Source organism: Puma concolor, chromosome A1 (assembly GCF_028749965.1).
Source record: "Puma concolor isolate L17-30 chromosome A1, mPumCon1.1.hap2, whole genome shotgun sequence".
NCBI lineage: Eukaryota > Metazoa > Chordata > Mammalia > Carnivora > Felidae > Puma > Puma concolor.
In genome coordinates, this window is record NC_141667.1 from 50,439,997 (window position 1) to 50,455,935 (window position 15,939).

Sequence of the window (15,939 nt, forward strand, 5' to 3'; positions counted from 1 at the left end):
AAAGAGAGGCTTGTTCTTTCCCTCTTCTTATTTCCTTTTATCTTTCCTTCTTGCTTTCCTTCACCCCCCCTCCCTTCTTTGATTTTTCTCCCTCTCTTCCCTCCCTTCTTCTCCTTTCTCTCTTTCCTCTCTCCCTCACTCCATCCCCATCCCCCTCCCTCCCCTCCTTCCCCGTCCCTTTCTTTCTTTTTCTTTCTCCCTTTCTTTCTTTCCTTTTCTTTCTTTCTTTCTTTCTTTCTTTCTTTCTTTCTTTCTTTCTTCTCTCTCTTCCTTATTATTAGAGTTACTGAGCTTGGAGGAATAAAAGCATAAAGTTTCTTGATGAACAGCTGACTATCAACAGAAGACAGTCTGCTTATGGTAAAATCAATAGAGGGGAAGGCAGAATGAATGTTTAGAGGAAGTGAGGGACAGGGGCTGAAACATGAAGACGCTTAGTTTTTGCATACAGATGTGTCTAAAGATCTTGAACTTTTCAACTATGTAAGTCAGTATGTTACCATTTTTGCTTAAGTCAGTTGAGTTGAGTTTCTTAGAGTCAAGTACAAACTTTTGTTAAATTACCCACTTTGCACCAGACCCTGGCCAGGGACTGGAGACACAGGGATATACATACTATCACTTTCCCCATAATATTTGCATATTAATGGGTGATTTGAGGAGTAATAGTATATACAACACTGCTTTTAATCTTCTTGGCTTCCTTTTTTAGAGCCACCATGTTTCTTCTTTTCATGTCTTTCAGAAGAGACAAAGAAAGCTGGTTTATTTTCCTTTCAATTTCCTTAGTAACACAAAACTCCCTTCTAGTACTTTTTTTTAAGAGGCCAGCATATCCTGGTTGTTTGTTCCATATGATGAATGTCCCCATTGCTTATTAACCTCCAAAATAGGCAGCCCCCACCATTAGGGCTTATGGTCTATATGAGACAACATAAAAACAAGACACATTCTCCCCCATGCACATTTCAAATGAAATGTAACGGAAGAGAAATAAATAAAAATGGGAAAAAATGCCTTAAATGGTTTATGTTAGAAAATGTTATATGGGCAATAATGGTGCTTATATGGGCTTTGGGCAGAGACTTTGATAATGAAGGTTAAATGAGGGAATGTTGCAAAAAATGTTCACTGTTCATAAAAATAAATCTCTGGTATGAACCAGAATGAAATAAACAGAGTTGCAGGCGCCGGGAGCAGCTGGGGTGACCTCAGCTTCAGGTTGGTAATAGCCAGACTTGCTGGAACCACACACTCTCACCTCAGCAGGATTCACTTAGCTCTCCATCACAGGACATTGAGTTCTACAGCCTTAAGGGTGGCTCTTCAGCTGTCTCACTGAAAAACAAAAGCCTTGTCGTTTCCGGTATTTTTCCTCCTTGGGTCCTGGCAGGGTTTCCAGGAACCCTGCCTTTCTAGGTTAAGTATCAGCCCAGGAGTTTCAAACGCAAATGTCCATGGGGGCAGCAGTGAATGAGTGAAATGGACTTGGAGAGGAGAGTGGCAAATTGGAGAAAATATGCCCCATTTGAAAGGGTCACCACCACTCAGCTCCAGCTGACAGTGGGAATGCTGCTAGCTCAGTGGGGTCAGATCTTTCTATTTTTCAAGGGTAAGCTGGAAACCTGAATTTTATATGAATTTTTCTGATTTTTAAATGTGGCAACACATTTCTCTCTCTCTCTCTCTCGTGTGTGTGTGTGTGTGTGTGTGCGTGTGTGTGTGTATAGTATATATAGTAGTGGGGGTAGGGTCGAAGGCAAAAGAATACATGTTTATGGGACAGAATTGGCTTAGCAGCAGTCAGTTTCAATCCCTCACTAAGTGAATGCTGAGATTGAAACTATCATTGTTTGGTCTCATTGGCTGTTGATGCAGATCTGTCATATAAAGGCCTTCCATAGTATTCAGTCTTGGAGGTAAGAGTTTATATTAGAAACAGCCATTCATTAGCATGTATTATGTGCTGGGCATTTTGCTTTAAGCTTTACGTGGATTATTTCATCATAGTCTCCCTGCATTCTTAAAAGGGAAGCACTAGTGTTACCTTATTTTTTAGAAGGGGAAACTGAGGTTTCCAGAAATGAAGTAGTTGGCCACAGTCATTACAGAGGACACCCTGTGTGTACCACCTTACTTCTTCTTGGCCTTGCCATTGATGCCAGCCAAAGCTTCTCTCCAGCTTCCTCTGGTTGCTTGGGGATGGTAACACATCATGGGGCAACCCTCAACCAATGGGGGCAGGAGCCAATGGATACAAAGGTTTTTATCCCTGGCTGACAGTTTTGACACATATTCCATAGGATTCCTCAGAAAGTCCTGCTTGAAGTAAGCAGTTGCCTTCAACAATTAATGCTTTCTTGTATTGTTTTTTCCTCCTCTGTTCAGTTCCCTGCCTCTCGTTTGGAGGATCACATTCTCCAATAAATACACACATCCTCATCTCAGTCTGTGCTGTTGGAAAACCCACACTAAGACAGTGAATGGTAAAGCTGGAATTTGAATTTAAGTTTGGCTCGTCCTCAAGTGAATACTCTATCAAACAGTCACTAAAGTCTCTATGTGATTCCTTTACCAGGTCCTTTTGGTATGATTGGTCCTGAAATAAAGCTTTAGAGCAAAAAAGGCTCTAAAAGGATTCTTAAACCCGCAAGAAGAGAGGATGGTGATGGTGGTAAAGGGGAGTTGGTATACAGAAATCAAATGGGGAGGGGGGAAAAGAGTACAATATAATTTTAGTTCATAACACATTTTATTTTTCGGCACCCACTATATGTCTGGAACTGTGCCAAGAACTAAAGAGGGCACTTGGAACTATGAATGAAAAGTATCAGGGTAAAGACCAATTTCCAAAGATTTTCAGTGACTTTCAGCAGCGATGTCAACCTCAAATGCCCACAAGGGCCAAGTGAGAAACTTAAGTTAAACCAGCCTGTTTTTTGTTTGCATATCAAACACAAATGCACAGTTTTCACTCCTACAAAGAATTAGCCTTTAAGTTTTCTCCCATTTTTCTTCCAATATGTGGCTATCCCAGTTTGCCATTAATTTTCCCACTTTAGACAGACATGTGGGTATGAAAAATATTTCACTTCCTTTTCTTTTTAAATTAATTAACTAAATTTTTAATTGAGATATAATTGACATATAGCACTGTTTAACTATAAGGTATATAACATGTTGGTTTGATACATTTATATACTGCGATATGATTATAACAGCGTTAGCTAACATCTCTATCACATCACATAATTGTCATTTCTTTTTTATGGTGAGAACAATTACAATTTAATCTCTTAGCAACTTTGAAGTTTATAATACAGCATTATTTATTATAATCACTATGCTGTGCATTAGATCTACAGAACTTATTTATTGACTAGACCAAAGTTTATATCCTTAAACAATGTGTCCTCAATTTTCCCACCCACAACCCCTGGTAACCACCATTCTACTCTGTTTTTGCAAGTTCAACTTTCTGGGGTTCGACATACAAGTGGTAACATAAAGTATTTGTCTTTACGGTTCTGATTTATCTCACTTAACATAATAGTCTCAAAGGTCTACCCATGTTGTTGCAAATGGAGGGGTTTCCTTCTGTCTCAAGGAATATTATTCGTGTGTGTGTGTGTGTGTGTGTGTGTGTGTGTGTACACCACATCTTTATCCATTTATCTTTTGACAGACACTTAGGTTGTTTCTGTATCTTGTATATATGAATATTGCTGTAATGAACATGGGTGTGTAGATATTTCTTTGAGACACTGATTTCAATTCCTTCAGATATGCACCCAGACGTAAGATTGCTAGATCATATGGTAGTTCAATTTTTAATTTTTTGAGGTAATGCCATAATGTTTTCTATAATGGTTCTACCATTTTACATTCCTACCAACAGTGTATAAGGATTACTTTTTCTCTATATCCTTGCCAACATTTGTTATCTCTTGTCTTTGTTAATAGCCATTCTAACAGATGTTAGGTGATATTATGGTTTTGAGCCTGATGATTAGTGATGTTGAGCATCTTATCATATACTTATGGTCCATTTGTGTATCTTCTTTGGTAAAGTGCCTATTCAGGTCCTTTCCCTATTTTTTAAGTTGTATTATTAACTATTTTGCTATTCAGTTGTGTGAGTTCCTTATATATTTTGGATATTAAGCCCACATCAGATACATGGTTTGTGAATATTTTCTCTCATTCCATAGGTTGCCATTTCAATTTATTAATTGTTCCCTGCTGTGCAGAAGCTCTGTAGTTTAATGTAATCTCACTTATTTATTTTTAGTTTATTTTGCTGTCTTGTCCAAGAAATAATTGAAAAGACCAGTGTCAATGATCTTTCCCCCTATGTTTTCTTCTTGGGGTTTTATAGTGTCAGGTCTTACATTTCAGTTTTTTACCAATTTCGTGTTAATTTTTGTGAGTGGTGAAAGATAGTGGTCCAGTTTCCTTCTTTTGCACGTGGATATTTGGTTTTCCCAACACTGTTTACTGTAGAGACTGTCCTTTCCTCATTGTGTGTTTCTGATGTCCTTCTCAATAATCATTTGACTATATATGCATGGGTTATGTCTGGGATCTATATTCTGTTCCACTGGCCTACGGGTCTTCTGTTGTACTGGTCAAATCTAAGGAAAGTAGAAAAACTCAAAGGATAATGACAAATGGCAACTGATCCTGTCTTTATGACAGGGAAACATGATGAAGTCTAGGAACTGGGGTGACTGGCCCCTGTGTGAGCTAAGACTCAGCTCCAGCTGGCTGTCACTATGCAGGAATGCAGATCCTATCATGCCAGATCTCCTAATTGTTCAAGAGAAGTCAGAATTCAGAAACACTTGTGATATCTCCAGATTTTTAAATATTAACAATGAATTCAAATTTCTTAAAAACAGTAGGCAAGCCAATACTGGCAGACCAAATAGAACACATCTGCAAGTTGTATTTTACACATAGGCCACTGATTTGCTTTCTGTTATAGGTTCTGCCCTCTTTTTCCTCCAAAATCCTTGAGCCATGTTTTCCTGGGAGAGATGCAAGACTTGGAGGAGTGCAGAGTACGTGGGAGGCCACTGCATTTGTCACTTAGGATTCTCTTCACTTTCTATTTCTTGGGGAAATAGGTTAAGACATGTTTATGTATTTGTGTGTTTGTGTGTTTGTGTGTGTATGTGTGTGTGTGTGTGTGTGTGTGTGTGTGTGTGTGTTTGCTAAGGATCCAGAAAGAGACCTAATTCAAGAGAAACAAACAAATATTACATTGACTTTCCTCAGATACTATGAGAAGGCCAAGGAAAAACAAATTAATTATCTAAATAGGTGTCTTTTGCTGATGGATGGCAATATTTGAGTATGGTAGGTAGAATTTTTTAAAAAGCATTCTTAAATCATCAAGAAGGGAGTATATGACTTTCATTTTTTTCTTTGTGTAAAATTATTGTGTCCCCTGACCAGATTTCTATTGGCCTTGATGATTAGTTGGCTATTTTAGCTGTTCATTGTGTCAGCCTTTAGTAAGAGCCTCTTCTGAATGGGACTCACTATGTCATAGCTATATAAAATATTCATTAACATGATGCTTTTAATGGATTTGTTTGGAATGAACTTAAGTGGAGGGAGCCGCCACTGATTTGTGGAGCAGGAGGGCTGTTTCAGGGCTGTGTCTGCCCCAAGTTTGGTCTTGTCCAACAAGCCCCTCCACCTGCCCTCTTTGCCTGCAGGCTCCAGTCTGAGAGGGGACACTGATACCATTCTGATGACTAGAAATTATATTCCTTTTGAACGAGTGTGTTCCAACTTGGAATTTTTTTTTAATGTTTATTTATTTTTGAGAGAGAGAGAGAGAGCAGGGAAGGGGCAGAGAGAGAGGGAGACACAGAATCTGAAGCAGGCTCCAGGCTCTGCGCTGTCAGCATTAGCCCAATGTGGGGCTCGAACCCATGAATTGCAAGATCATGACCTGAGCCAAAGTTGGGCACTTAACCCACTGAGCCACCCAGACACTCCTCAACTTGGTATTTTTATATTGTGTTCAATAGGGGTGTGTTTCACCTTTTCTGAATCATACTAAAGTACTTTTGCCATGTAGAATCGATTGTCCAGTGTGTGAATGCTCAAGCTCTGGAATTAGACAAATGTAGCTTTGAATTCTGGTGTTGCCACCTACTAATTGTGTGGCCCTCAGGCAAGTATCTTAACATCTCTGAGCTGCAGCTTCATCATCTTTTAAACTAGAGAAATGCTAGTGGGTTTTTTTTTTTTAATTTTTTTTCAGTGTTTGTTTATTTTGAGAGAGAGAGAGTGTGAGCAGGGGAGGGGCAGAGAGACAGAGGGAGACACAGAATGTGAAGCAGGCTCCAAGCTCTGAGCTGTCAGCACAGAGCCCCACACATACAAACCATGAGATCATGACCTGCGCTGAAGTCAGAGGCTTAACTGACTGAGCCACCCAGGCGCCCCAAGCAATGCTAGTTTTTAATTCATACATTATTTGAAGATTGAATGGGGATAGTTTGCGAAGTAACTTATTGCCTGAGACAAATCAAAAACTTATTAACATTAGCCATTATTCTCCAAGTGATAGGCATCCAACTGCTGTCACATATCTGGGTCCATTTGAAGTTTGTATGGAAGCTTCTGCTAGACAAATACCATTTGGTTCTTAATCATACCAACCCTGACAGTAGAGCAGGTATAACTGAGCACCTTTATAATTATTTTTTTAATGTTTATTTATTTTTGAGGAAGAGAGAGAGAGAGAGAGAGAGCGCGCATGAGCAGGGGAGGGGCAGAGAGAGAGAGGGGGAGACACAGAATCTGAAGCAGGTAACTGAGCATCTTTAAACAAATGAATGAAATATGGACCGGAGAGGTTAACTGAAATGATCAAGATTGCAGTGCAAGGTGGTGATGGAACCTGGGAACAGAATTAAATATTTTGACTTCTTCCTTGGCATTAATTTCAATCTTTTATATTAGATTTGAACCTTTTCTTTTCTTTGTATTTTTTTTCTATCCAGAGGATATCTGAATTTGAAACATGCCATTGTGAGTTCTACTATTTAATTTCTATCTGTGTACCTCTGTACTTTTCAGTCTTGAGCACCCACCTTTTTTTCAATCTTTTGAAATATGGTGATGTGAGATAAATAATAATAAAGAATCCTCCCTGTCTTAACACTACCAGTCTCAAAATCTGGAGTCTTGAGGCCCAGTCCAAGCATCCAGCAAGTATGCTATCATTTCAGCCCATCTCACTCTGTTCCCTCCTGGTTCTGTAAACTGTGTATCTATTAGGGACCTGTAACTCATTTGGGACGTGACCTTGGACAAATAGCTTCACTTTTTGGGTCTTTGTTTCTCTATTCTTAAAGTGGAAAAGATTATTAATATATGAATAAGGGGATAATACTTCCCTATAAAGGTATGGAAGACATTTAACAATGATCATCTTTGCTTGTCGCAATCTGGGGCTGGGTGGGGCTAAGGTTTTATTTTCATAATCTTCAAACTGGAGTCACAAACAATTTTCATAAGATTGCTGGAATAATGAAACAGCTGTTTCTCAGGGCAGGGTCCAGGGAAGTGGCAAAGGATGGATCAACCACATGGGAATGGGCCGGAGGCTGCTTCAAATAGACTCTTCCTTGGTGCCTTAGTCCTGGGAGGGAAAATACGCTCATCAAGATCCTGATTAAGCAGGGATTGCCAAGGGCACTCTTTGTAACCAGGCAAACAATAGCTGCACCGCCCTCCCCCATCCCAACTCCTTCAGCTCTTAAAACAAAAATCTATCAAGATTTAATCACATTGCTTTATCTCTAGGATCTAACCTCTGAGTGTTCATGAGAACATTTTGCTTTGTCTCCAGGCCCTAAGGCATGTGCCTCTATGGGAGTCATGGTCCCTTTAGGGTTTTTACTTGAGTGAAAGAAGCAAAGATTGCTTTTTGTTCCCTTTTGACTCTCTTCTGAATTAACATGAAATTGAAGATGACTGTAGTTAGGGGGGAAAAAAAGGAGTGTGTGTGAGAGAGAGAGAGAGAAAGAGAACAATGAGGAGGGGGCAAGGGAAGAAGGCTGGGAAAGCCTGTGTGAAGAGAGTGTCTTGGAACCCAAGGGAAGCTCTGTGTTCATCAAGCTGATAGTTCCCTTCCAGGCCACCAGCAAAATGAAAATGCCTCACCCAAAACCATTTAAATCCTTTCATCTAGGTCTCTAAAACCTTTCTCTGGGGAGTGCACATTGGAGTATGAATTTCTCCAAGTTGATTATCTTGGTGTAAGTGCCCCATGCCATCCTCCCCCCCGCCCCCTGCCCCCACCACCTTTGGTGGCCCTTCCATTATGAGGGACTTTCTGGGGCTTCAACACCAAACTCATGCCAGCACAAGGGGGCTGCATCTGAATGTGTAATTGAGGAACAACACAGACACTGATGTCTCAGCATTAATTAATGGAATTTGATGTTTACTGCTGTCATGTCAACCAATCACTTGTCTCAGAAAATTAATTAAACCATGGGTAGGGGTTTAACAGCTCCCTACACAAGGCCGAGGGCTGATTGGGAGCCTTTGGGACTCGGGAAGGGAACTGCATCTGTGGTTTGAATTGTGTGTGAGCCTCGTCTAAAACCACAGACTTAGATTCCAACGCTGAGAGATTGGAGAGGAATGTGGATAAGGGCTCCTTTCTGCCTCTTACCTTAAACAATTCTCACTTTCTTCACTGGATTATTCTTTCTCGCTTCATTCCACTGACTATCCCTGTTCTGTGCAGGGCAAATCCACCCATTTGCCAACTGAGATGAAGTGTGGAATGAACAGTGCAAAAGAACTCTCAAGAAAAATCTCAGTAAGGCTTGTTCAGATGCAGTCACCAGATGGCTTGTATTACACAGAAAGGCCTGGATTTCAACATTCTGTCCTTCTAAAATGTTCCTCATTAGCATTTTTGAATGCTTCCTTCTTTTCCTCTTTCTTCCTCCATCTCTGTTCTTTACTCTTTTTTCTTTTCTGGTTAAACAGAAATTGCATTTATTTCAAGTGTTTTGGATAATGTCATTTTCTGATTATAAACTGAAATGATATATATTCATTATAAGAAATTGATTAAAAACAGAAAAGTGTGAAAAGAATGCCAATTGAAGTATAATAATTAATGTTCCAGTGTTTACCAGCTGATAAGCTCTGTGCTAAGTGCTTTATGTGTATGATCTTATTTAATCATTTTAACAGCCACGTGAAGAAGATACTGTTTTTATCTGTTTTGTAGATGAGAAATTGAAACAGAGAAGTTAAGTAACTTTTCCAAAGTCACACAGCTGCTAAGGAGTATCATAGGCTTTGAACCAAGGCAGTCTGACTCCAAAGTCTACATTCTTATCATATGCTATACTGTCTTGCAATGGGTTGTGCCAACTACATTCTGGCCTAGGCACACACATCAAGATAGAGGGGACAAACTGAAGAGGTCTCCAATCACTCAGACCAGTTCTCCTGGAAGACATCTAGTCTGGGAAACTCACCACCCTCCACACTCAGGTTCTCTGCCTAATAGGTCAGAAGCCTGTTTTTCACAAGGATGAATTAACATGAATTGGGTTCATAGCAACAGCTATGGTACCCAGAATTTTAAGCTTGTTGAGTTACGAGAGCAAAGCCACAGTCTAGAAGGACTTGTGTTCACTTATCAGTGCATCGTCACCCTGCAGCGAGGCTGCAGAAGCTAGCCAACAAATGTTTTCTTGGACTGGGTGTCTGGGATCAGTGCCTGGGGACTTGTTTAGCTAACTCTTAGCTGAGTTTTCTTTTCAGTACCACCTCTTTCGTCTCCTCCTACCTGCCTCATGACAAGAGTAATGGAAACACCAACACAATGATACTCTGTAAGTCAAGACCATCTCTCCCCTTTACCTGTAGTCCCAAAACTGCCCACCCTCCATTTCGATAACACATTCCTTCTGTAGATTTCTTCCTATGTTGTCAGGTTATAGTCAAGTCTTGTTGGCCTGGGAGTCATTCTGTCTTCCAAAGGTGATTTTGTAGATCTCTGCTGAGGTCTACTAACTTAATTTAAAGCTCATCTTTAAAAAAAAAAATTCAATTTTTAAAAGTTTTTATTGAAATGTACTTTACATATCAGAAAATTTACCCATTTTAAGTATACTGTTGAGTGATTTTTATCAAGTTTACTGGGTTGTGCTTATCATAACACATTCATCTGTTCAGTAAGATCCATAATACTCATTTAAATTTAATCTCTGTTCCCATTCCCATTTCATATAAATAAAATCCTATAGTTATGGTCTTTTGTGTCTGGCTTCTTTTGGTTACAATAATGTTTTGTAGCATGCATCATGCATTCCTTTTTATAGTGTTTTATTGTATGGATATGCCATATTTTGTTGATGGACATTTGAGTTGTTTCCATTTAGCTATTATGAATAACGCTGCTATGAACATTTAAGTGCAAGTCTTTGTGTGGCCATGTTTCCATTTCTTTCGGGCAGATACCTATGAGTGGAATTGCTGGGTTATATGGTAAATTTACATTTAACTTTTTTTTTTTTTGAGTGGGGGATGGGCTAAGGGAGAGGGAGAATCTTAAGCAGGCTCCACACCTGGTGTGGAGCTCAAACTCACAACTGTGAGATCATGACCTAAGCAAAAATCAGAGTTAGACACTCAACTAACTGAGTTACCCGGGCTCCTCACATTTAACTTTTTAAGAAGCATCCAACATATTTTCCAAAGGAGCTACATCAAAGGGCAGTTTTAATGCTCTAATTTCCAACCTGTTGGGGTATCCATCATGCTAGAGCCCCATGACTGGTAATAAAAGGAATAAAAATGACCCATAATCATCCTTCTGAGCACTTTACTGATACATATAAAAGTATTATTTTATGTATAATATTTTATAAATATAAGTGTATAAAATTTTATTTCATTCATAACAGAAAATATATGTTTATATATGTATACCTGTATTTTGTGTTGAAAACTATATATTTATATACATATATATGAAAATTATATATGAGAAGATTTTATATATATGTATATACAAATACATACTTGAGATCACATTATATTAATAACTGAGCTTTTTTAAACTATAGTGGAATTTATGATCATTTATCTGTTACTAAATATGAAGTTTGATTTTTAATATCTTCATAATATCCATATGGATATGCCATAATTTTTAAATCCATTGTCCTAGTTTTTATTTTTTTAATTTTTTTTTTTTTTTTTATTTTGAGAGAGACAGAGACAGCGTGAGCAGGGGAGGGGCATAGAGAGGGGCAGAGAGAGAATCCCAAGCAGGCTTTGCACTGTCAGCACAGAGCCTGATGTGGGGCTCAAACCCACAAGATCATGACCTGAACCAAAACCAAACATTGAGAGTTGGAAGCTTAACTGACTGAGCCACCCAGGTGCCCCTCCATTGTCCTATTTTTTAACTTTTGGATTGTGTTTTTACTTCTAAATCATAATTTAAATATGTTATACTTTCAATTTCAGATTAAACTTTTAGCTGGTCCCATTCTCATGCTTTTCTTTAATATTTTATCCCTGTGACTTCTCATGGACATATGTTTGTTCACTCTTCACCAGGTTTTCCCTCTCTGTTGTCTCTTATGGTCCCTTCACCAGAGGAGTGATTTAGAAAGCAAATTCCTGTTGAAAATGTATTTGTTGCTAATAATATCAAAGCTGATGATCAATTAAATTATAATAAAGAAACAATAATAAGCAGGATGGTAGTTTAATGAGTATAGATAGATTGGCTGAAAGATTTTACCCTACAGTAGGGTTTTATATATACTTCATCAGAGGATTGTGAAAAGGAGGTCACTTTTTAAGATTCTCATAGAAAATTTGGACATTTTAAGAATGGTATCTTAATTTAAAATACTAATGACAGTATAATTCCTTCAGTGGCCTTCTCCCACATTGCAACCTGTAAGCCATTCTCCTGACAAGGCTTGCTACTTTAAGAATAAATCGTAAGTGCAGGTCTGATCGTGTGGCTGTTCAGTTCTCTCTACAGGGTCATTCAAGGCTCATCATAGTCTCCCACTCTACTGCACAAAACTTACCCAAACTGAGAAATTGTTCAATAAGAAGAGACTTAACCCCTCAACTTTTTTTTTCTTTTTGGGACATTTTATTGAGGTGTAATAATTCAAAACCCCCAAATTTCACCCTTTTAAACTATATACTTCAGTGGTTTTAAGTACATTCATTGATAGAGTTGTGCAGCCATCATCACTATCTAAATTGAGAACATTTTCACTTTCATCATTCTGAAAAGAAAATCTGGTCACTCCTTGTTCCCCTCTCCCCTGGATCCTGACAACCACTAATCTGCTCTCTGTCTCTACCGATGTCTCTGTGACCTTTTATATCTGGCTTCTTCACTTAGTATGTTATCAAGGTTCATACACGTTGTAGCATGTATCAGTACTTCATCAGTTTTCTAGGTCAAATAATATTTAGATGGTTACATTATCTTTTTAAAAAAATTTTTTTAAATGTTTATTTTTTTTGAGAGAGAGACAGAGACGGAATGTGAGTGGGTTAGGGGCAGAGAGAGAGGGAGACACAGAATCCAAAGCAGGCTCCAGGCTCCAAGCTGTCAGCACAGAGCCCAACGTGGGGCTCGAACTCATAAGCTGTGAGATCATGACCTGAGCCAAGTCAGATGCTCAACTGACTGAGCCACCCAGGAGCCCCATTACATTTTTTTTAATCCATTCATCATTTGGTGAAATTACTTTTTGACTATTTGTATAATGCTTCCATGAATATTTATATACAAGATTTTGGTTGGCATATACTTTGGAAGTTTTGCATATAGCACAGGTTGAGTGGATACTTGTCATTTGGGAAAATAGCAAATTTATATAGTAGAGAATGAGTACAACTGGAATTAGGTTAAATGTTTCAAAAAGATAACTTGCCTCTGACTTACTTTTTTCTTCTGAAAAAAAATTTATTCCCTTGAAACCTTTCTATAGCAGTGTGCACAAGGTAAGAATTAGTAACTCCTCGAAGTAACTGCTCAAAAATCTTCTAGAAAAGAAACAATGTCAACCACAAAAATATAAAGAGAAAAATTCTTAGAATCAGGAAAGAAGTGTTGTGGCAAGATTATTGATCTGTTAAAACTGGGTTGGACCTATTACTATGTTTTTGTTCACTCAAGATACACTGCTTTTTTTCCCTCTTGCTGCAGTTGACCAGAGCTAGAAAGGGCGGAGGGCAGTGGGGAGACAACTCACCTCTCTGAGAGTGACCAGCTGACTGCATTCAGAATTAACACACAGGACCAAGTAACTCTCTGATGACTATAATGCTGACCATGAAGTACATGAGGGATTTTTACCCACCAAATTTTCGAGTCAAACACTATAGTCAGAAGATGAAAACTACTAAACAGTATATGGATATAAAACTTGAGCCTGAGCAAAAATTTTCACCATTCACCTCATCTTCTAGATATCTACAGCAGTTTTCCTTGGTCTCAAATTTGAACATCAAAATAAACTAGAACACTTTTAATACACATGGTCCCTCCACAGACTTTCTATTCAGTAGATTCCTAACAAATTTCCAGGCAATTCTAATGCTGTTGTTGTAGGGAGCGTACTGCTCTAAAATTGTCATGCTAATCTCAACTCAAGCCCATAAAATTCCCTTTTACCACAGTGTTGCTCTTATTTGGCTGTGTGGATAGCAGTCTGATTAAACAAGTCTCTTTGAAAGCTGACTGAGTTTGCTTATTTTTGTATTCACAGTCTCTAGAACAATGAGCTTTTGTCTAGGTGCTTTTGTCTTTTAAATGAATGTATGGAACTAATTTATATTAAGTTATCAGTGCTCTATAGCAGCTTATTATTATATATATTATTATTATTATTATAGAAGCTTATAATTCTGGGATATTTAAATTTTTTTTTTAATTTTTTTTTTCAACGTTTTTTATTTTATTTTTTGGGACAGAGAAAGACAGAGCATGAACGGGGGAGGGGCAGAGAGAGAGGGAGACACAGAATCGGAAACAGGCTCCAGGCTCTGAGCCATCAGCCCAGAGCCTGACGCGGGGCTCGAACTCACGGACCATGAGATCGTGACCTGGCTGAAGTCGGACGCTCAACCGACTGCGCCACCCAGGCGCCCCTGGGATATTTAAATTTTAAAGGCAGATCAACATAAATTGAATTAATCTTCAAATTATAAGAATATCACTAAACAAATGACACAGTGTAATTTTTTAAATGTATAGAAGATTTGGGGTACCTGGAGGGCTTAGTTGGTTGAGTGTCTGACTCTTGATTTCAGCTCAGGTCATGATTCCAGGGTCCTGGGATTGAATCAAGTTTCGGGCTCCACACTAAGTATGGGACCTTCTTAAGATTCTCCCTCCCTCTCTCTCTCTCTCTCTCTCTCTGCTCCTCTCTCCTGCTTGTGCTCTCTCTCTCTCTCTCTCTCTCTCTCTCTCTCTCTCTCTCCCTCTCTCCAAAAAAAAAAAAAAAAAAAATGTATAGAAGATTTGAGAGACACTTTACCAGAAACGATATTTGGACAGCAAATAAGCATATGAAAAGATACTCAACATTAGTTAGCTGAGAATTGCTTTAGAGCCATGATGAGATTTCGCCACACATCTATAAGATGTTACAAAGAAACAAACAGCTACAAACAAAGAAATGAACAAAAAACCTTGACAATATCAAGTGCTGACAAGGATGTGAAACAACTGGAACTCTCATATGTTCCTAGCAGAAATGCACATGTTACAGTCACTTTGGAAAATAGTTCGGTAGTTTCTCATAAAGTTAAACTTACTATATAACCCAGCAATTCTGTTCCTAGGTATTTACATAAGTGAAACAAAATCTGTGTTTTCAAAAATACATTACACAAAGTTTTATACCAGTTTTATTCATAGTCCTCAAAACTAGAAATAATCCAAATGCCCCTCAACTGTCAAATGGATTAACAATCTATGGAACATCGAGAGGTGAGGAAGCCTGGAATAGAGGAGAAAGCTGTTTCTAGCTAGCCTTGGTTCTCACGCGCCATGGCGGCCCCTGTCCAGCAGCCTCCTCGGTCTAGCGGTGGAAAGCGCAAAGGGAAAGCTCAGTATGTGCAGGCCAAGCGGGCGCGGCGCTGCGATGGCGGCGGGCCACCGCAGCTGGAACCCGGGCTACAGGGCATTCTCATTACCTGCAACATGAACCAGCACAAGTGCGTGGAGGAGGCCTACAGTCTGCTCAACGAATACGGCTACGACGTGTACGGGCCGGAAAAGTTTACAAAGATCAGCAGCCCTCTGGAAGTGAGGCAGAAGATGATGATGTGGAGGCTGCCTTGAAGAAAGAAGTTGGTGACATTAAAGCATCTACGGAGATGAAGCTAAGAAGATTCCAATCAGTGGAGAGTGGAGCAAATAACGTAGTCCTCATCAGGACACTTGGGATAGAACCTGAGAAATTGGTACATCATATTCTTCAGGATATGTATAAAACCAAGAAGAAGAAGACTCGGGTTATTCTACGAATGTTACCTATTTCGGGCACATGCAAAGCTTTCTTAGAAGACATGAAAAAATATGCAGAAACATTTTTGGAACCCTGGTTTAAAGCTCCAAACAAAGGGACATTTCAGATTGTATATAAATCTCGAAATAACATCAACATGAATAGAGAAGAAGTTCTCAAAGAATTGGCAGGAATAGTAGGCAGCCTGCCAATTCGGAAAATAAAGTGGATCTTACCAATCCACAGTACACAGTGGTAGTAGAAATCATTAAAGCTGTCTGTTGCCTGGAAAAAAAAAAAAAAACAATCTATGGAACATCTATGCAATGGAATATTACTTATCAGTAAAAAAAGAGTGGACTAAACGCTGACGAATTTCAAG

At 38.9% G+C, this 15,939-nt stretch overlaps 1 long non-coding RNA gene and 1 pseudogene across 2 annotated transcripts in view; both read left to right on the forward strand.

Annotated features, from left to right (window-relative positions):
* LOC147584153 (uncharacterized) overlaps positions 1-15,939 on the forward strand; it is a 449,134-nt gene that overhangs the window by 100,993 nt on the left and 332,202 nt on the right. The window lies entirely within an intron of this gene.
* On the forward strand, positions 15,098-15,920 carry LOC112860504 (THUMP domain-containing protein 1 pseudogene; annotated as a pseudogene).